At 38.1% G+C, this 21,471-nt stretch overlaps 1 protein-coding gene across 3 annotated transcripts in view; it reads left to right on the top strand.

Annotated features, from left to right (window-relative positions):
• The first annotated feature begins 11,189 nt into the window (after positions 1-11,189).
• Cdh20 (cadherin 20) overlaps positions 11,190-21,471 on the top strand; it is a 248,265-nt gene continuing 237,983 nt past the window's right edge. Inside the window, exon 1 of one of the 3 annotated variants that reach the window (XM_021239251.2) lies at positions 11,190-11,736. The gene's annotated coding sequence lies outside the window, so the exon portion shown is untranslated. The remainder of the gene's footprint in view (positions 11,737-21,471) is intronic. The other 2 variants (XM_021239250.2, XM_087191935.1) reach the window with 2 other exon arrangements.

Raw genomic sequence — 21,471 nt, 5'->3', positions numbered from 1 at the left:
GCTCTAGTGGAAACCAGTTGCCACATAGTGGTTCGGTCTTAGGAAAGGGAAGCCAGCTCTCATTCCCTGCATCCTGAGGAGAGGCCTCATGGTAAGCTACTGCAGACTGCTAGCAATCAAAAGCTTTAGAGTAAGTTGTGTGCAACAAGTAGTATAATCACTAGTATCAACTAGTATAACTAATATAATCACTCAGCAAATGCAATCCAATGAGTAAAATGGGACTAAAAGAGCCTCACACATCTTACAGTCAAAATCATACAGACATCTATCAATTCTGAGAGGTCATTTATCATTCTGGAAATTTATTGTCCCACAAATTTGTGCCTGTGTATGCACTGAGAGGAGTGGTAACAGGCATAGATTGCAATCAAAAGACTTGGGCTCAACTTCCTATTTTGCTGTTACTACCTCTGTAACTTTGCCCATGGTTCTTTTCCTCTCTGACTTAGGTATCCATATCCATATGAAAGACAGTGGTAATAATAACACTTCTAGGGATGTTGAGAAGAATGCATGTGACTCTCTTAAGACAGATCCTAGAGCACTGTAGGCGCTCAGTCAGCATTAACTGTCACAATTATTATTGACAGGTGTATGCATAGAAAGAAAAAAATGAAGAGAGATGCTTCAAGCTATATTTGCACACTGACTAAATCTTTAACTCCAATAATTACTTTTTGTTTATTTTCAATTCCATAACATTCCTCACTGAGAAACAGTTCTTTATTCAATACATTTACACATTTAGCTTTTTTCTCCTTAATTCATTAGCATATAATCTCCATCCCAGATGTCAAGTCATACACTTATAATGACCATTGTCCTAACCCTAACCTTAACCCCAAACCTAACCAAACCATTCCTAATCCCAAAATAAATCCTATTGACAGGTGTTATGAAGACCACAAACATAATTTCTTACTATGCAGGTGCCTCCTGCAGGTTGCAACCTTATGCCTTCACACCTCCCATGGGGGCTTGCCTGCCCACAGCTTCCAGGGGCCAACTTCACTGCCAAGTTACTTGCCTTACACACTGTGTTCAAACAGAGAGGGCTTGAGGGGCTCGTTCTTCTCCTGTTTATGCTAAGTCATTTCCTATTTCTCTTCTTTATTCTTATCTCTGGAATTTGGATCCTGTGTTCTACAGATTAATCATTCTTACAGCCTCGAGTCTCTCCAATTCATTACTTTAGAGGGTTGTACCTTTCTTCCACTGTGGATATGTTCTCTAAGGTAATGAATTCTCATATCCTTTCTTCAACAGGAGCTCTCTTAATCCCACATGTCACAGCTCTTGTGGTCATTAATTCTCTATGACTTCTCCACCTTTACTAGGAGCCCTGTATTTAGCCTCATTTTCTACGGCTGGCCTCACACTATCCTGACTTTCACCTAGAGCGGCAGGATTGTATGGGCCTGGCAGATGATATTGGCGCTCTTTCCTTCCTGGTTGTCCACAGATTCTACACTGTCTTCATAAATCAAGACATGCCATGTACAGGAAATTAATAACATCAATAAATGTAAACATTTTATGTCATAAATATAACATAAGTTTAATAATATCAACAAGCATAAAATGGGGAAAGGGGATTTAGAGGAGGAAGGAGGGGAGGTGGTAGGGAAGGGGAAAGAGATGTAAAAAAACAAAAAACAAAAAACAAGCTGCATGTGTACACGTACCCACTCCCCAAGATGACTGTAAACTGCATGTACTGCAAACATGTACCATAAAATAAAAGAGGTTCTCCCTGTGCCTTGTTTTCAACACCTGAAAAACATTCACTGGCATCTTATTTACTAGACTCATTCCTTAGGCTGCACCTATAATCTTGTTTTGGTGGTCTGATGAAATTAGACAATCTCTCTATGCCTCACCGTCCTCTGTTGCGGGGATAATGACAGTAGCCCTTTTAAACAGGGGTGATGCATGTTAAATGATATATGTGCAAAAGGCAAGTACAGGGTCTGGAACATGGTAAAAAGCATTATTGGTGCTGTTGGCATCATCATCATCTTCAACATATCAAGCTGCATTTTACCCATTTGCTCACTGAGTAAAAAAATTCCTGGAAAGTAGTTTAATTCCATCTTCTTTGGGGTATAGTTCTATACCCCAAATGTGTCTTTTTCTTTTCCAAAAATATCACCATCCCAAAAGAAGTCCTGATTGCTTCAATCCCACTGTTTTATGTTTGGTAAGCATGATGAGAATTTTTAGCCCTAAGTATTTTAAGTAAAACCACAACAAATCTCTCTTAAGAGAGTCCTGTTCCTTTTTCTCCCATAAGATTGCCAAAATAAATCTACTTTCTCTATTGATCCATAGCTCATGTCAAACTGGGAAGAATTTGATATACTGAAAAAAACTTCCCTTGGTACATCCTATGTAAACTCATAGGTACTTAGCCTATAGTTCATTGTTGAACAGTTCTCTCTATCCCTTGTAAAAAGAATCCTCTGAACAAATGTACCTTCAATGGAGTTAACAGCTCTCTTCTAATTTCACAAACTTTGTAGATTTCCTGTACTTCTCTATCTTATTCCTTTCTATCTATAAACTATATGAAAAGTACAGTAGACAAACTGGTCATTCGTACCACAATCATACTTTTCTCCTCCTCATTCTTTTATTCTCTTATCATTCTTCATCCTCATCAGGGTCTCCTACATTCTTGCTGTCTCCCATCTCCTCCAAGGTCCCACTCTAGTAGACTTTATCTGTGATAAAAAAGCTATATACAAAATCTTCTGCTCTAGCGCAGGGACCTTGTGAAAGCAACTAACCCTGAGACTTTAAGAACTGGAGCCACCTCCAGATTGAACTGCCTTCGTGAATGTTTTAGATTCCTTGGCAATACAGGCAACATTGCAACCTCTTCCTGGTATGTTTTTCACAGCTGGATCTGTTTTGAGCTCCTGACCATTCAGGTAGGTAGTTTGGTCAGATGTCAGATATAGAGATAAGAAAGTGCAAGCAAAAGAATAGTTTATCCAAGATCCATTAATGTGTAGAAGCAATAGTAAATTCCTGACCCCATTAGTTTCAGAAATGAGTGCTTTTCCTATTTAAGAAAACCTAGGAGGCCCCTTCCAAATTTTCAATTGATGCTTTAGTGCATGATATCCTCATATGAAAACATTTCAATTTCCAATTTGCCCCTTTTCACTCTGTGTGTCCCACTTGGGCAAAACTGCTCACTTGTAAGAGCAAGAATTAGACTACTTGCTTTTATAAACTTGTTTTGGTTTATAAATTCACACAGAAAAAAAGACTTTGTGATCATTAATAAAATGAGAGGATTGTATTGAGAGGGTTGTAGATTGAGTTGAGCATCTCTAAGTTCCTTTATATTAAAAATGTTTATGATTTTTATTATTTTAATAGTTATACTGACATATATACTGACACATACTGATACAAATTATACTGACAAATTCCATCACCTTTCTTGAAAAGATGATATTCAAAAATATAGAAATGGATAGATACTTATAACTTTATTAATAAAGTGGGTAAGCTTTAATAAGTGATTACTATGTGCCAGGATGTACCAAGAAATTATCATGAGTTATCCAATTTAATCCTCATAAGAACCGTATGAGGAAGGTGCTAATGTTCTACCCATTTTGCATATCAAGATAAGCAGATACAACAAGGTTAAATAACATGCTCAAGGTCACTGGCAAGTAGCAGAGCCAACATTTAAACTCAGACCATGAGACTCCATGGGCAGCTTTCTTAGCCATACTCTCTGCTTATCTCATCTTTTAATGCTTTCTGATGACTACAAAATATGCAAATAGTGGCTATTAATTTCCCAGTGTTATATAGCACTAATCCTCTAATTTAGATAATCTACAACTTTGCCTTTAATAGGTTATCAATAAGCATATTCAGAGCTGTTTCTTGCAATTATGTTAAATAAAGATTTCAAAATAATGTCAGGAAAACAAATAGTTTTTACTTACAAAAGGACTTGCAAATTTAGTTTCCTTCATCTGCAAAACTTCTCCACATAAAATTAGTCATCTTATTTTATACTTTATTTTTAGACTGCTTTATGTTCTCTTAACATTTGGTGTGGCTGAATATCAAAAATCACAGTCATTCTATCTGCATGTGAGGACTTCACTCACTTATCAAAGGCTCCTGTTCAAAAATTAATTTATAGCCCAGCTAATTTTAGAAATTAGTGTTATTTTTAAATAACACACACTTTGCCTAGCTTTTAAAGGATTTGTTATGAATATGGAATGATTATCAAGTTTATGTGTCATGCTGAGTGAACATGCGAAATTACTAGTGAATATAATTCAAATGTCTTTTCTGCCATTTTATTCTTTGATGAAGCATCAAAACTAAAATAATAACCCAAACATGTACAATGTTAAAATTCAGAAATTGCCATTCAGTTATTGACAACTTACATCTTTATATGAAGATATAATATTTAATATTTTCATTACTCTCATTGTTGAATTATTAATCATCTCACATGACACATGTAGTACAAATAACAATAACAAAAGTAGGAAAGAAACTAAACACATTCCTCTAAAAGATATGCTACTTTAAAGTGAACTATAGACATGACAGTTTGAACAAGATTGCTTAGTCTCAGTGAAACACAAATTAGTTAGCTCAAACAAGGTCATGAACATGATGCTGCATTTCACAACTTTCAAGCAGGTGGCTTGATATCTAGGAGTACTGTCTGAAGGACTATACAGGAAGCTTAATTTAAAATCATAAGTCTCATTATCACACACAGTATGACATAAGCAAGGAACACACACTCTGTCTTCATAACTACTAAAACTGTCAAATATATTCAACTAAGATTTTGGAATTTTATAACAAAACACATTTCTATCATTGAATCTCAGGACACTACACAATCACAGTGAATGTAGTTGGAGTTTATCTATCCTAATATGCAACAGTATATCCAAACTAGTAACTATGCTAGTTATCCTTCTGTATTAATTTTCAATTGCTACTGCAACAAATAACCACAAATTTAGTGGCTCTAAATACCACTAATGAATTGTGTTGTAGTTTAGGAGGTCAGAAGACATTTAATGCACTGTGTATCATTTGGGATACAATCAAGATGCCAGCAGTGCTATGTTCCTTTCTGAACATACTTCAGGAAAATGGTTCCTTGTCTCTTCAGATTCTAGAGAACACACCTATTCCATGGCTCCTGGCCCCTCCTCCATCTTCAAAGCCAGCTCTGGCCAATAGATCTCACACTGCAATACTCTGACTCTCTGACTCACTTTTCCACTTTCAAGGGCCTTTCTGATTGCATCAAACCCATGAGATAATCCAGGATAACTTCTCCGTTTGAATATCAACTGATGGACACCCTTAGTTCTCCTATGCCGTGTAATTTAAAGTGGAGACAGGCTTTGGGGCCTGGGGCATGTACATCTTTGGGGACCATTTTCCTGCCTACCACATATTTTAAACCACTAAAAGGCAACCTTGATAAAACATTGGGCAGGTCCTATGACATTTTTTCTAGGCTTCAGAAAGGAGATGGGTCCACATGTGATTTTCCAGCTACATCCATATCAGCTCTGCCAGATTATCTTCATCTCAGAAATTTCGATAATAAAAAGTCATCTTCAACCCCAGGCGTGCTCTTTTTTCTAGCACCAATTAATAGAGGACTTAGGAGAATATCTGTAGTTTGTCTACTGAAATTCATCACTTGCCAGGACCAATACTTTGCAATACCTTATTTTCCTTGATGGCCAATGTTAGTTGCTTTTAATTCCATTCAGCCAAGTTACCTACAGCCAACAAAATGTCTGGTACTGTGCTAGATGCTGAAAGACACGGTTTGAGAAAAATTCAAATCATGCTCTTGAGGAACTCACTGTGAATGTATTATTCACATGCCTGTGTGTATGTGCATGTGCATGTGTGTGAGTGTGTATCAAAGGTTGTTGAGATAGGTGCAACCAGGAGGGACAGGTAGAAACATTATTTCATACACCCTATGATTCTTTTCTATTTCCACTTCCTTTTCCAGTTCTTATTCAGATCATCATTACATCTTGCTTCTACTCCTGTAGTTCTTCCAGCTGGACCCCAGCCCTTCAGTCTCCCACCTCGAAAATATTCTGTGTTCAAATAAAAACACAGCTGTAGTTGTGTCACTTTCCAGCTGAAAAGCAACACCTTCTCATTGCCTTTAGAATAACACATGGTTTTCCCTGCATGGTATCCAAGGCCCTCTGGGCTCCATCTCCCTTTTCTAGTCTTACCTCCTGTCAATGTCATAAGCACCTGAACTAAATGCAATCACAGCAGCCCTCAGATCCCTGCTATGTTTTCCCAGCTCCAAGCCTCTACTCCCAGGGTCACTCCATCCCTTCCTCATATCCTAATAATGGCTATTCTTTGGAAATCTGATCAACCCTTATTCCTCCCATGGAAAATCCCTGTCCCTTTCCTGCTGGAAACATTTTTTCCACTACTCTCAGGCCTCCCACAACACTTCATTATGGTTTTAATAGGAACTATCCATTTCTGTTTTAGATCTTTTCCTTTGCTAAATATCAAGCCCCCTCTCCCAGATTATAAACTCCTCGAGAGCAGTCATTGGTTTTTATATCTGTGTGAAACATTTAAAATAACCAACACAGTACCTTGCCTGTGGCAAGGATACTGTATTCAAGTTTGTCAGATTCAATTGAATGGATCAGCAGTGTCAACTTCCGGAATATTGTCACAAGCACTGTGTTTCGCCAGCTAGTTCTTCTTGGAGGAGGTGGTAGGATGGTAGTAGGATGCATTTTATTCATCTATTTTATTAATAAACACAGTGAGATATAGCTGGGAACTGACAGACATCAACCAGGAAGGAACCAGTTTCTATTGCAAAAAACTGAAAATCACTGGTTGACTCACAAATTCAAAGGACAGAATGATTATATATGTTGTATAAAATTAAAAGTAAGGTAACTCAAAACTGCAAATGGCCTTAGTAAAATCAGTATAGAATAGAAACATCATCTGAATTGTACATAGTAAAAAAAGAAAACAAAGAACCTGTAGATAAATAAGAATTTTTAATTTTATGAATGTTGTATGTGTGTCATTTTTAACCAAAACAACAGTTCAGTAATGAATATTTATGGGAAAGACAAACTATGAAGCCACAAAAGTGTTTTTGTATGTCATTGTCATCAGTTCTACTACATAATTATCATTATACATCTAAAAATATCTTCAATGGATAATACTGAATAATCTGGATCACCAAATTGCATTAGAAGGGTATTAGCTGACTCAGGAGACTAATTATAATGAGGTATTGAGCTGCTTATCTCTCATCTCAATCTTAAAACCATAAACCACACTGTACAGTAGTGGCTACTGACCAGGGTCAGTGTGGAGTGAAAATAGCATTGAATAAGGGTCAAGACCCTTAACTCTGTCATTAATGTGGTAACCTTGGGAGCTCTTAATAAAGATCATCCCCACATGGGAAAAGCAGATCTGTTTCATAGAGAAATACACCTATATTAGTGGTTGAAGCTGCTCGCACACAGAAAATACTCTAAACTCCAGAAATATAGTGCATAGAGATGCATGTGCACACACACACACACACACACACACACACACACAACTCATCTTTCCCAGACTAATACCTTCTTGCTTAATGGGCCAGTTTAGTATTACTGTTAACCAACTGATTATAATTTAAGCAAGTGTTATCCACCCATATCCTAAATAACAGTGGCTGACATAAAAATTACCAAACTACTTTCTCACTCATAGGATTTATCAGCCGGAGGTCAAAGCTAAAATTATTATATTTGTTTCTCAATCTATTTTTGAATAACAGTAATATCATTATATGGTGTTTTCAAATTTCTAGAGCACCTGGCAGCTATTTTTGTAATCCTAGTAGTCCAGCAAAATCAAGGGGACACATTTAAGTGTGCTGGATTTGGTGTTGGTGGGGTTCCTGAGCACCTCCCACTCAGCTAAATTCAGGGATACAAAAGGATTAAGACAAAGTTCATGACTTGACATTGCTTTTGGTTACAGGCAGAGACAACACATTGTGTTCCAATTATTTGTTTACATATATGAGAAGTCTTAGAGGAGAACAAAGGAGGAAATTCTATTTCTTTTGGAAAAAAAGAAATTGTGTATGCATGGGAGGACAAGGATGGACAAGAGAGAGATATCAAAGATGGATTCACTGAGGTGACTTTGTCCTTGGATTAAACTTCCTACTCTATCCCTTCATAGGAGAAGCTCTGGGTATGACTGAACCTCTGAGAGTTTGAGGTTCCTCATCAGTGAAATACAGACATGAATGCTGAATTCACTGGGTAGTCAGTGGGTACGATGGAATGGGATAGAATGTGGGAGGGCAATTTGAAAATAGCAAAGCACTCAATAAATAGGATACTGTTATTTCCACTTTGTAGAGGCTCTAGTTTGGTTCACTACAAAGGAGAATGGCTTATCGGAGACGGCCTCATACCCCTACTCAGTGCCAGTGTCCCACCCTGGACTTGCAGTCCACCCCATACTGCCAACTGAAGCTCTTGAGGAATATGGAAAGCACTCAGTCTGATAGTATTTTATGGGCTCTAAAATCATGTTAACATATTCATATAAATAAACATGCCAAACTCTGAAGACTTCCTGTGAAATGTTGCTTCTAAAACCTAAGAGGATTCTCTCACAAAAGAAGGAACTAACAGAGCATTGTAAGGGATGAATCACGAAGAGGAAAACTGCATGTATTTAATACAAGGATAAAACAGTCATTTTTTAAAAATAAAAGGTTCTGAACCAACCAAAGTTTCAAAGAATAAAATATGACAAATCCTAAACTGTTTAAAATAATTTCAGGGGTGGATTTTAACAAAAAACATTTGAATAGACAGATATGCAGCTTACACTTAGTAGGTATTAAACAGATAAATTGAAAGATTTAACCTGACCATTTTTATCCCTAAAGTTGTAGTACTAAAATTAATTCCCTTATATAATATATATAAATTTTTCTTTTAATCCAATATATTATAGTCCATTTTTAGTTCTTTAAGGATAGTTTCATTTAACTCTAGTGATGTCTCACATTAAAAAAAACGGAAGAAACAAAATACAATTGTTTCTAGCTCATTAATAATAGGTCTGAAAAATCTTAAGTAAAAAAAAATACATACGTGTTGTATACTGTGTGTTTGACAATAGGTTAGAAGTTGGAAATATATAGATGTTGATGTTGAAAACTTAAACCCCCAAGTCAGGTCTTAATGATCTTTAGAGGTAGGGCCTTTGGGATATAATTAAGATCAGATGAAGTCATGAGGGTGAGACCTTCCTGATACATTATTGGCTTTATCAGGTGAGAAAGAGGGGCCACAGCTGGAATGCTTACTCTCTTTCCCATGTGAGGCTCTCCGCCATGTTATGAGACAGCAAAAGGACCCTTACCAAGTGCGGGCACCATGCTCTTGGACTTCTGAGCCTCCAGAACTGTGAGCCAAATAAACTTCCATTTTTACAAGTAACTTGGTTTCAGATATTTTATTATAGCAACAGAAAATGGACTAAAAAACCATTTAAGAAATCTCCTTTTTTCTAAGTTTTGGTAAGGAATTAATTGCCAAGAACAAATCATTTCAACAAAATACCAGGAAATTGGTTCTCTTTTTAATAATCATCTCTTTAGGGAGTTTTTAAGGAAAAATTCTTAAAAGTCTATGAGGTTTCTTTCTTCTGCCATGTCTCTCCAATCTTCCTCTGAAATCACTGAAGTCATTTGCATCTTCAAGGTCAAGGTTAAACCTAGGTTCATACTTATCTCCTTTTTGATCTGATTTGGCTGTTTTGTGTTTGTTTGTTCTGTTCTTTTAGCAGTATAAGCTGCTTGTGGCCTATTGATCAGGCTACTTTGGATCAAAGTTCATCTCCACCACTTATAAACTATGGGACTTGGGCACACTGGCAAACTTTTCAGCCTCACCTGCCTCATCTATTGAAATGGAGAAATAATAGTATACAATGAAAAGAGTATTTAGATTAAATAAGATGAATCACGTAGTACATGCCTGTCATATAAGTTCTTAATAAGCATTAGCTGCTCTCATATTAATAATTACTGTTATAACTACCAATCCTGATTTTAGGCCTGCTGAAAACTATTATATATGGTTCAGTTGACTTAATAAGGACATTTATTTCTATTGTAGCACCTGGAACTTTACCAGTTATTTACGCATGTAGTTTTATCAGTTGTTTATAGACATAGATCATAGATCATGTGGCCATAGAACACAAGTAGATCATTTAGTAACCTATTTAATAAAAATAACTTTCTATGTTTAGAAAACCAGTGATGGAGATGGAAATCCTAAAAGCACCTCACTGTTAGATTTTTTAAAAATGTAGATGAAGGACCAGGCAATGATTCCCAGCCTGCTCATCTGCTAAACCCAGGCTGTAATGAATAACTTGGCATTCTAGGGTGGGCATCAGAACAAAAGAAAAGTGATTCTCTTGTTGGTCTTGTTTATTTGACCTCAGAACTGTAGAACTGGCATTGCCTTCTAGACTGGCCTTATCATATTCACTGTGTGATTTGGGTGATTTCACCATCTGGTTGTAGGGAGGTCTCAGCTTCCTCGTCTGAAACTTCTGACCCTTAGTGTATCTTGTCCGCCCCTACTTAATCTAAAGATTTAAAATTCAATGGTTTTGCTTTGAGGGCCAAAGAAGAAATTTGACGACCCGTAAAAATTCTTTTAAAATCAACGAGTGAGGTTTCCCTCTCCCTCTGTTCTCTCCTCAAACCTCTTCGAAATTATTAGAGTTCGCTGCATCTTCAAGGTCAAGGTTAAACCTGCGTTTGTACTCATCTTTCTGCTCCCATTTCTCTGCCTTTTTCTGTTCTCTTTACCCGTTGCTTTTCCAGAATCCAAAATGTATGAAAAACAAATCACTTCAACTTCAGGAGAAAGTTGAGGTGGATAAGCCTCCCTTTCCTACCTACTTTCCTTCATGCCCTCTGTGCTAGCATTTCCTTACTCTCTCAGCCAATAGAGGAGTTTAAACATTTAAATGTGGTATTTAAACTTCATTTAAATAATTAACCCATTTTGCTCCTCGCTGGTCTAAACCACGGGGTGCCAACCGGACATTAATTGCTTTCTTCTGGTGAGGTTCCAGACTGCTCCTCAGAAGGAAAGAGCACACATTCTTGGCACCAATTGGCTAATTCAATTTACTTCAATAGCCTTAGCCTCTGTCAGAATATTCATGAGCACGGGAATGAGGATCCGCGGCACAGGCATTCGGCAGCCACTCGGGCTCTGGAAGGCGCGGGGAAGGGGAAGCGGACCGCGCACCGCACTCCGGGGAGGGTGACCGCGAAGAGGTGGCTTTCCTCACCGTCCAGCGCTGAGGACCGCGAAAGACCGGACCAGAGCAACGGCGGGGTTGGAGCGCCTGACATTGACCCCCCCAACTCCTGGAGACCGCGAGAAGACTTTGCGAAACATCCGAAGGCAGAAAAGCTGTGACACTTTGGACAGTGGGGGAAGGGGGGTGGGGGGCGGGGCGGTGCCGCAGGGGCGAAGCGACCCAGCGGGACACCGGCTGCCGGGTGGGGGAGGCAGCGATGTGAGCTGGACGCTCGCCCCGGAGGAGTCTGAACGTCGGGAGAGTCGCCGGCTGTGCCAGGTAAAAGAGAGGGCTCGGGTCGGGCCGCGCGTGTCCCCCGGCTCCAGGCGCCGGGCGGCGAGGGGCGCGCGGGCGCCCGCAATCTGGGGGAAGCGGCCCTGGCATCTGCGCACGGTCCAGCTCTGCGCGGCGCTTTTTCCACAACTCGCCGCCGTCCTGGCGAGCCTACGTGCCACCCTGAGTTCGACTTCCCCGGACTTTGTGGGGAAGAAGGCTTGAAGGGGTTGCCTGGGTTGAAGAAGCTGCTCTCCGAGAGCAGGAAAGCTGGGGCGCAACACGCCAGGAGCCGGGGTTGTGCGCGCCTGAGCTTGAGGATCCGGGACCCGGAGCGCGGCTTGCGGGGCGCTCGGTCCTGGCATCGCCCTCGCTTGCCTTGCAGGCGGCGGCGCCTCCCTCCGACTGCCAAGGGGAGAGTGCTAAGTCCCCCGCTTAGGGATATGCTCAGAAAGCGGGGCCGGAGACTGAGGCTTTGAATACGCAGACACTTTCGGGGCTGATCCCGCGTCTGCACCCGGCGTTGCGCGCTCGTTGGAGCTCTGGCCGTGGGAGGGGAATGTGATGGTGACTCGCGTCCCCGCCACCTGCCGGACATCACCAACTCCCCGGATTTCCTGTCTCCGGGCTCTGGCAGTCCAAGGGAAAGCTCTGAATTGCGCGCGGGTTGTTTGGGCTTTGCTTTTCGGTGGTGATGTTTGTGTAGAGCGGGGGTGGGTGGGTGGGGTGGGAGGGATCAGATTGGGTTAAAGTTTCAGATTTGCAAAGAAAACGCTACCGTGGAATCCCAACTTGTTCTCAGCAGCGGGAGACTGTGGGCTTGATTTAGGCTGAAGGAAGAACCTTTGCCCAGCCGTCCGCCTCAGGGGCGCGGCTAGAACCTGGAGCGCAGCTGGAGGCAGCTGCAGAGCCTCCTCCCCCCTTTCTCCACCTGCTGAGCCCAGGAACAGAGTAAGAGAGGAGGACACCCGAGAACTAGGGAGTTGGTTGCTGGGCAGATTCAGAGTTTACAGTGTTATTGCCATTATTATTATTAATGCTGCTCTTGTTATTGGCACAAATACCGGGAAGGATTTTTGATACTGTATTTGATTATTATAATCGCCTGGAAAGTGAGTCTTTATCCCCTCTCCAACAAATGATGTCCCGAGGCCTCCAGTCTCTGATGTGTTTCCATCAAAGGAAATTAACTTCTTTAAGGCTGTGGTATTGCCAGGAACACAGCTAAGGAATTGGTTTTACCTAAGAATAACGAAAGCAATAAAAAAGTTGCGATTATGACGTGTTTGCACCTCTGCTTATAGGTGAATTTGTATCCATTCGCCTTCCTCAGCCTTCTCTGGTGGTAGACCTGTGGAGGCATAACGTCTTGAACCTCACACTTGACCCAGCTTTCCCTCTCAAGATTCACAAAACCTGGGAAAGTCTTTTCCTTAGCTAGTGTGACCCTTGCAGTTGCCTGGAGCGTGCTCCCTGGAAGGGGCAGCTTCAGTGCCAACACTAGCGGAAGCCACGAGGACACCTGCGATTGGCTCCACTTAGCTTGGCCTCTGGTCAGATCTCTAGCGCACAGCCTTGGCCGGCTGATGAAGCAGAAATCAGGGCAACAATGTGGGGAAACAGTCTGACAGAGTTAAGCTGAGCGCAGGAGATGAGGTGAAGCCTCCACACTGGCCACATACCTTCCTGCCAGAGAAAAACAGAGACAAATAAAGAGCAAGTGGGAAGTATTATAAGTTGGATACAAGGTGTTAGAGTCTGCTTAAGCTGTGGCCACTGACTTTGGTGTGACCTTTCTTCTCAGTGCTTCTCATTTTTCCTATTTGCCAGTGCACAAGTAGCCATGTCTTTCTAATAGGCCTGTGTCATGAGATGATCTAATTTTGTATCTATCTCCCTCCCTCCCTGCACTACCCCAAAAATGCTTTGAGCATCCGAGAACGTCAAACTATAAAATATGCAGTTTTAATATTTTGTAAAAAGTTTGCTACACTGCAGGTTGAGATATATTTTAGCATGTGTGCTGTGTGGCAATGTAAAATTAAAATGGAAAAGGAAAGTACAAACATAAAAATGACTTAGCATTCTTGACATTCTTGCGCATACTTGTAGAAAAATTATCTTTCATTTGGGGAGAGTTGCCCAGGAATTTAATCAGTGTTTATACACCTGAAACACACCCTCTTCTACCGTTCTCCTCAGTAAAATTTTACGACCGAGTTCTCACTGGAAAGGCAGTGTAACTACAGTAGATGTTGGGAGCTGAGAAGAGAGATTGAAGGGTTGTTAGGGGAACTGTCACATAGAGCTTGAATACTGGGATGAGAAGTAAGATGCCATCATCTTTGCAAAGCAGTGAAAAGTTTCTGGAAAAATCAGTTGCGCAGATTATGGTAAGGGACCTGATACAGGTTGTTCTCTGCTCTCAGATTCAGAAAGAAGACACTCAGGTGGTCCCAAGATGACTAAATAAGGTGCTTCGCACACCTGTGTTAGGTGAAGGTACTGTCTTCTCCTGACCTTTGGATTGGTCCTTTGGAGTGACTCCTCTCTCTTCCTGAGTATCACAGTGCAGTAGTTCACCACCTCAGAGACACTCAGCCATATCCTCTCAGACCCTGATATATTTCCTCAAGTTCTGAAGCTTCTCAAAGACTGCAGCTGTTGGCAAGTTTAAGTAAATGGAAGTCATCAAGAGAGCCACTGAAAAGTAGATATATTTTCTCTTGGTGAAGAAGTTACTGAATGCCTTTTGAGCTAGAAAATTAGCAGTTTAGAAGAGCAAGAGGGATTTCCTTGACTTCCCTCTACCCATAAATTAATAGTTACATTTTTCTTTCCCTCACAGTAGTGAACACTGTTTATGCATTTTTTACAGTTTTGGACTTAAAATGCAGTTTTGCCTGGTGGCAGTCTATGGAGAGAGGAAAAAATGTAAAGTGATACGGAAGGAAGAGCTGCAATGGCTAGAACATAAATCAGCCAGAATATATAGGGGGGTGATTAGAATAGGTCTTTTCACCCTAAAAAAAAAATGTCTACTTTGGAAGAAAAGGAAGTCTGATTATTGGCATCCCAGGCTGAAACCAAGGCAGCTGATGCAGAGAAGAGCCAAAGGGCAGTTCTTCTTAGTTTAGAAACAGCAAGACAGCCTCTGCCAAAGATTGCTGTAAACACAGAATAAAGATTTCATTGTGGGCCGGTGTGACTGGAATAATTACGCAGTTAATTGTTCATTCTCATCAGGTGGTGCTGCAATCAGGAGTGCAAAGCAGTGAAAATAAGAGCGAGGAGGAGACAGGAAAGTAATATTTGTCATTTTATACATAATACTTTACTTTGATGGTACTTTGGAAAATCCTGATTAGTTTCAAAAAAGAAAAAAAAACATATCCCCAGAACACAGGAGAGCTGAGATATATTGCTGCCATTTTTTCTCTTCCATGTTCTACTCTGGAGATGAACAAAATTTTTCATCTTCTGAAAACAGCATGTGAAAGTATAGTAAAAATGCATTAGATGATTCTCATATTGATTAATAGATATTAGGTATAAACCTCAGTGCAACTCAGTCAAAATACCACCAATTTTTTGTTTCTCCAACACTTTTCTTCTTAAACGTAAAAGAATTAATAAGTAAATATTCCATTTTTTGTTTATTTATTTTTCTATTATGAAACAACTTGTCTACATTGATTAATCCTTCACATTTAATTAAAGAAATACTGTCTGCATTTTCATACTAATTTAGAGACAAAAGAAAATGTATTTTAAATGATGAAGGCGATTTTAAGCAACTGAACATCTACAGTTATGATAGACAGTACACTGTAACGTGTTATTTGCTAAAAGATAGCACTGTAATCAATTTCTTCTGCAATAACTATTGCAAAAGACATGTGCAAGCAAGGGACTATAAACAACATGAAGCCTGTGGTGGCTAGGGAGGGTGAAATGAAGAACTGTGTATTCATTAGGTTCAAACTCCCCCTGAATCGTGATATTGACGTGGAATATGGGGGAAAGTTCTAACTATTTGAATTTTTTAAAAAGGAACATCTTTAAGTGTCAGTGTTAAGTATAACTGTTCTGGGAATAAAATGCTCTGTTATAAAGAAAGCATAATAAATTAAGATAAGGTCATACATTCTCATAAAGAGAAATACTTAGTTTCTCCAAGACAGTCATCTTGTCTTCTTTGTATAAGAGGTACAACAGTATCTTTACTAACCTTTAGTTGCTTTTTATCCATCATGAAGAAAAGGGATCACAAAAGAAATTACAAAACCAAACTACTGATATGTTAAAAAGCATAAATGGTACAAAATTTTGAAACTATCTACTCTCAGAAGAGAAAATTCTACTTTACAATGTGCACTCTAAGCAATTAAAAGTAGAAAATCATACTGCCACATTAAGTTATGGCAACAATCCATTTTAAAGAGAAATTTAGTCTTTTCTCATTTAATTGCTATTCAGGGTTTGCTAAATAGTTCTTCAAAATAATTTGTCCTTCTCATGCTAACCAAGATGGTCCAGTTAAGAATGTTCCCAATTACATATGGATTAACTTAATTTTGGAACCCTGAGAATGAACATTCATTTCAAAGTATTACTCAAATGCAATGCAACATAGAAATGGTCCAATTCACCTCACAGTATACATAAATTTTTTTAAGTTTAAGGGATCATAAAAGAGAGAATATTTGGTATGGAAATACATAACTACAGAATAAAAGAGTAAGGAAGCTATAAACTGACATCTTTTTAAAATACCTAAAATTTTAACAATACCTCTCATTTCTTCCAAGGTTGTAAATGCTGATCATGTACAAAAGTACAAATGTCAAAAACATGCACAGCATTCCTGAAAGGGGAGTATTTTTGCTATTTATAGAAACATTTGACAATTTAATAAAATGTTTAGAGATTATTCTGATTAATGCCATTACCTCTTAAGGTGAGGGATATCTTGCATGGGAGAGACATTTGTTTAGAGTCCCTAGCTATTTCTTTATAGCTATTGTTACAATATTATTCATAGCATATTGTTAATATGTGTCAATTTGATTTTTTAAAATTTTGATTATTTTAAAAAATGTATTTATGGTATATAACATGATAGTTTAAGATATATTACATGGAGTAAAATGGTTATGACAGTGGAAATATCCATCATCTCACATAGTTATCCATTTTCTCTCCTAACAAAAGCAGCTGTAGTTTACTCATTAACAAAAACCCTTAATATAAATTCTACTATTAACCATAGTCTTCATCTTTCCATTTATCTTACATATTTGGATCCTTTGACCTACATCTCTCATCCCCACCCAAATCTGCAACCTGACTCTGGTAACCCCTATTTTATTTTCTATTTCTACATTTAACCACTGCCCATCTCATTGTTGCTGTTGCTTTGTTTTAAGTCCACATATAAGTGAGATCCTGATATATTTTTCAATGTGTGTGTTTTTTTATTTCACTTGTGATCTCTAGGTCTATGCATGTTGTAGTAGATGGCAGAATCTCCACCTTTGTGAAAGCTGAATAATATCCCACAGAATTTTCATTCATTCTATAGTTTCTTTATTCCTTCAGCCAGTGCTCTACATCTAGTTTATTTCTGTATCTTGGCTGTAGTGAATAGTACTTCAGTGAAAGTAAGTGTACAGATATTTTTACAAGGTAGCAATTTCATTGCCTTTGGATATACATAGAAGAATGATTGCAGGGCCATATGGTAGCTGTATTTAATTTCTTTAGGATCCATTACTGTTTCCCATAATGGCTGGACCATTTTACATTCCCACCAACAATGTACATGGGTTTTTTTCTCTGCAGTCTCATGAACATCTAGTATTATTGCTTGTCTTTTTCATAAAAACTATCCTAACAGGTGGAAAGTGACATAATGATTTTGATTTCCATTTCCCTGATGATTAGTGATGATGAGCAAGTAAGTATGTACTTGCTGGCTGTTTTTTAACTTTATGCTTTTTATGAGTACATATTTGTCATACATATTTATCATATTCATCATAGGGAATTTGTACCTGTACATAACACACCTCAATTCTTTTTTTCACATTGCCCTTTCCTTCCTGCAACCTTTCTTCCTCTCCCCGTTTACACAAGCTTTGTTGCCATTTTTGCCTTCCATTCTCTTTTTTTTCCTTCTCCCTTGTTCTCCTTCCCATTTGAACATGTTCTTCTTTCTTCCCAAAATGTATCCTCTATCATACTCCTCATTTATCCTTTGGGTTTCTCACACAAGAGAAACAATGCAATTTTTAAATTTGTACATCTGATTTATTTCACTTAAGATTATGGTCTCGGGATGCATCCATTTTTCTACAAATGATTCAAATTTATCCTTTATGTCAGATTAGTAGTCCATATTTTCTTTATCCATTCATCTTTTGATGGGGATATGGGCTGTTACCAAGATTCAACTATTATAAATTGTGCTGCTATAAACAAGAGTATGCATGTATCACTTGGTATTATGGTTTTAACTGTTTTGGGTAGATACCTAGAAGGGGAACAGCTGGATCAAATGAAACTTATAATTTTTTGAGGAATCCTCATACCGATCTCCATGATGGTTTTACCTGCTTACGCTCCCACCAGCAATGGAGAAGATTTCTTTTTCTCCACAGCCCTGCCACTTGCTGGCTATTTTAAATGTCATTTTTGGAGAAATGTCTGTTCAAGTTTGTTACCATTTATAAGTAAGTTTTATGATTTCTTGCTGTTGTTTGAGTTCTTTAAAAATCTTAGGCCCCCGGATTTAGCTCAGTGGTTTCGCCACGTGCTGAGCAAGCGCAAGGACCGATCCCCAGTATCAAAACAATAAATAAATAAATAATAATCTTAGATGTTAACCCCTTATCTGATATATGGTTTACAAATATTATTTCCCTGTTTGTAGGGTGCTTCTTCATTTTGTTGATTATTTCTTTTGCTGTCCAGAAGCTTTTTAGTAAGATGCATTTTTAGAAGGAAAATAAAATTGTATCAGTGGAATTTCATGTTAGATGAATTTGCTGTAGTTAAGGTCAAATTTTTGAATGGTTTTCAGTACTTTATATTATTTCTTTAAACTAGGAAGATGTGCCTGTGATCAATAATAATTATTGCAATATCCTGATTTGGACATGAGGGAGGTAAGAAAATAGGAAATAATTTAAAGACTTTTTATTTTAGTTTTATACAATTGTGGAATTCATTTAAACAAATATAAATTGTTCAAATTACATAGTATCTCGGGCCAGGGATTTAGCTCAGTGGTGCCGCCTGCCTGGCAAGTACAAGGTCCTAAATTCGATCCCCGGTATCAAAAAGCAAAACAAAACAAAACAAAACAACAACATAGTATCTCTTCATAATAAAGGTGTGGTACTGCCAATGGTTTTTATTTATGAGTTGTCACACAAATAGATCTACTCTAAATGCTGAGTTCTAATCAGACCAGTTATTAGTAAATTACTGCATGTTCTCTAGTGTAACAACTAATTAAAGGGTAATTAATAAAATGATCATTTCACTCCATGGCAATGGCTACATTTGGTAGTCACAAAAGTTTGTCTGACATGTGGCCAAATGACCAAGCACAACTGAACAACTGCATCTCTTGTATTTTCCATCTCTGGCAGTAGGACAGAAACTTAACCCTTAATGCTGCATATTAGTATTACTTGTAACCAGTACACTTGTACTTCTGTGCTCCTATATATGATTTATATTGAAAATAAGCTATGCTAACCTTCCATCCAAAATGAAAAAAAAAAAACAGGTGCTTTTTAGAACTAAAATGTCTGTAGGTAAATCATTAGCCCTTTTTTTAAGGTCTGACCTTAGTTGAATGAACAAGGTGGGCTTCTCGTTTTCCCAAAGAACACTACATAGTATATGTTGGCATAATTGGGAGCTAGGAGTCAAGAGAAAGGTGGAATAGAATTAGCATGAAGATTCAATTACCCCATGTTCCCAGAGAGAGTTGTTTACTAGGATTAGAGTTAAGTTTGTGGTCAAAATAGCATAAAGAGATGTGCAGTGCAGCTTTTTTGGTTTCTTAACATCTTTAGATAGAGCCAAACTTTGATTTCTATTTTCCATAAATAATTTAAAACACAACTTATTAAATAGAAGCTTATATAAATTATTGGTTAGACATTTTAAGTATGTACCTAAACAAATATTTTAGATATAAGATATCAATACTAAATATTTTCCTGAAGGAGTAGTGTACATTTTAGATCATATTATCACCTTCTTTGATTTGACAGTCAAAGTCTTTGAGTCCTTTATGAAGTCCAATAAGGAATCATATTGTAGATATTATGAAAAATTGATGAACTCACCATAATTTATTTGTATTTTTTAAATTATTATTTTTTTTTTTTTTTTTGGTACCTGGGATCGAACTCAGGTCCTTGCACTTGTGAGGCAGGGGGTGGAACCACTGAGTTAAATCCCTGGCCCCCATAATTTATTTTTAAAACAGCAGACATAATTTCAGTTAGCAACTTAAGTAAAAATTGACTAAAGGAATTTCATTCAGAAGTAATTTCATCTAGATTTGTAAAGATCACAAAATATGTCTTTTAATTTGCAAAGTAATTAACACTTACAAAACAAAAAAGAATATTCAGTCTTTGAATCTAAGAAGACCTTTTCTCCATGCAAATGTTCTGAGTACATATGTAGCATCAGCAGTATCACCTGCCTAACCCCATTTAAGGCCTACAGAAAGACCTTGAAAGACCAACTACCTGCTAGTCATCTTTGTGCCCAGCCCACACAGGTTCCTGTGTTCTCTTATGTAGTATTGTGTTTGGGCTGTTGTAAGAAAACACCACAGACTGGGTGATTAATAACAGAAATTTATTTTGCACAGAGCTGGAGACTGGAAGTCTGAGATAAGGTACAAGTACACTTGATAAGGGCAGACTGCTATCTTGTCATTGCATTTACTGAAAGAAGGCAAAAGACCTCTCTAGGTTCTTTCTTATAAGGCCACTAAAATTCCATTCATGAGGGCTTCACTCTAATGATACAGTTGTCTCCCTAAGGTTGTTCCTCTTAATGTCAACACACTGGGGGTTAGATTTTCAATGTATGAATGAGGGGCACAAACTTTCACAATCCATTTCATCGTATTTGCATTTTCTAAACCAAGAAGCAATACAATTTACAATATATCTCTTTTTCAATTCTCTTAACTCCCTGCATCAGAAACTTCATTTGGAATACAAAGTTAGAAAAGCATCATCATTACATCATTGAAAGCAAACGCTACAGCTGAGAGCATGTGTCCTGTAAGCTTTTTGGGGATATTAAATAAGAATCTAAATTTATGTCTATACTAGGTATAAACTGGCAAGAACTCCCAAAGATATTCATCTTACAAATAAAGATTATAAAGACCATGTTTGTGCTATCATTGGTATCAAATTGTAGCTAAGCAAATAGTATATAGCAATCTTCAGTACATGTAAGTTGCCATTATACTTTTGAACTGTTATAATCCTAGCTGTTCTAGTTACCTTTACCTTTATCCTACACTCTCATCTCCATAATATCAGGAACATTTTTTCAGTCTAAAAATATGAGGCATACTCATATTTGAAAATAAGATTTTTCAGTAGTCATTAAAAAATTAATCCATTTTTCAGTTCAGCATCTCAGTGGAATATTTTAGGCAGCTGAGCACAGAGGATATCTTGCAATCCATAG

This window comes from Heterocephalus glaber, unplaced genomic scaffold (assembly GCF_053883595.1).
Source record: "Heterocephalus glaber isolate CG9 unplaced genomic scaffold, H.glaber_assembly_v1.0 deba00000331, whole genome shotgun sequence".
NCBI lineage: Eukaryota > Metazoa > Chordata > Mammalia > Rodentia > Bathyergidae > Heterocephalus > Heterocephalus glaber.
Note: the sequence above shows the minus strand (reverse complement) of the source record. Positions and strands in the feature narration are given on the sequence as shown.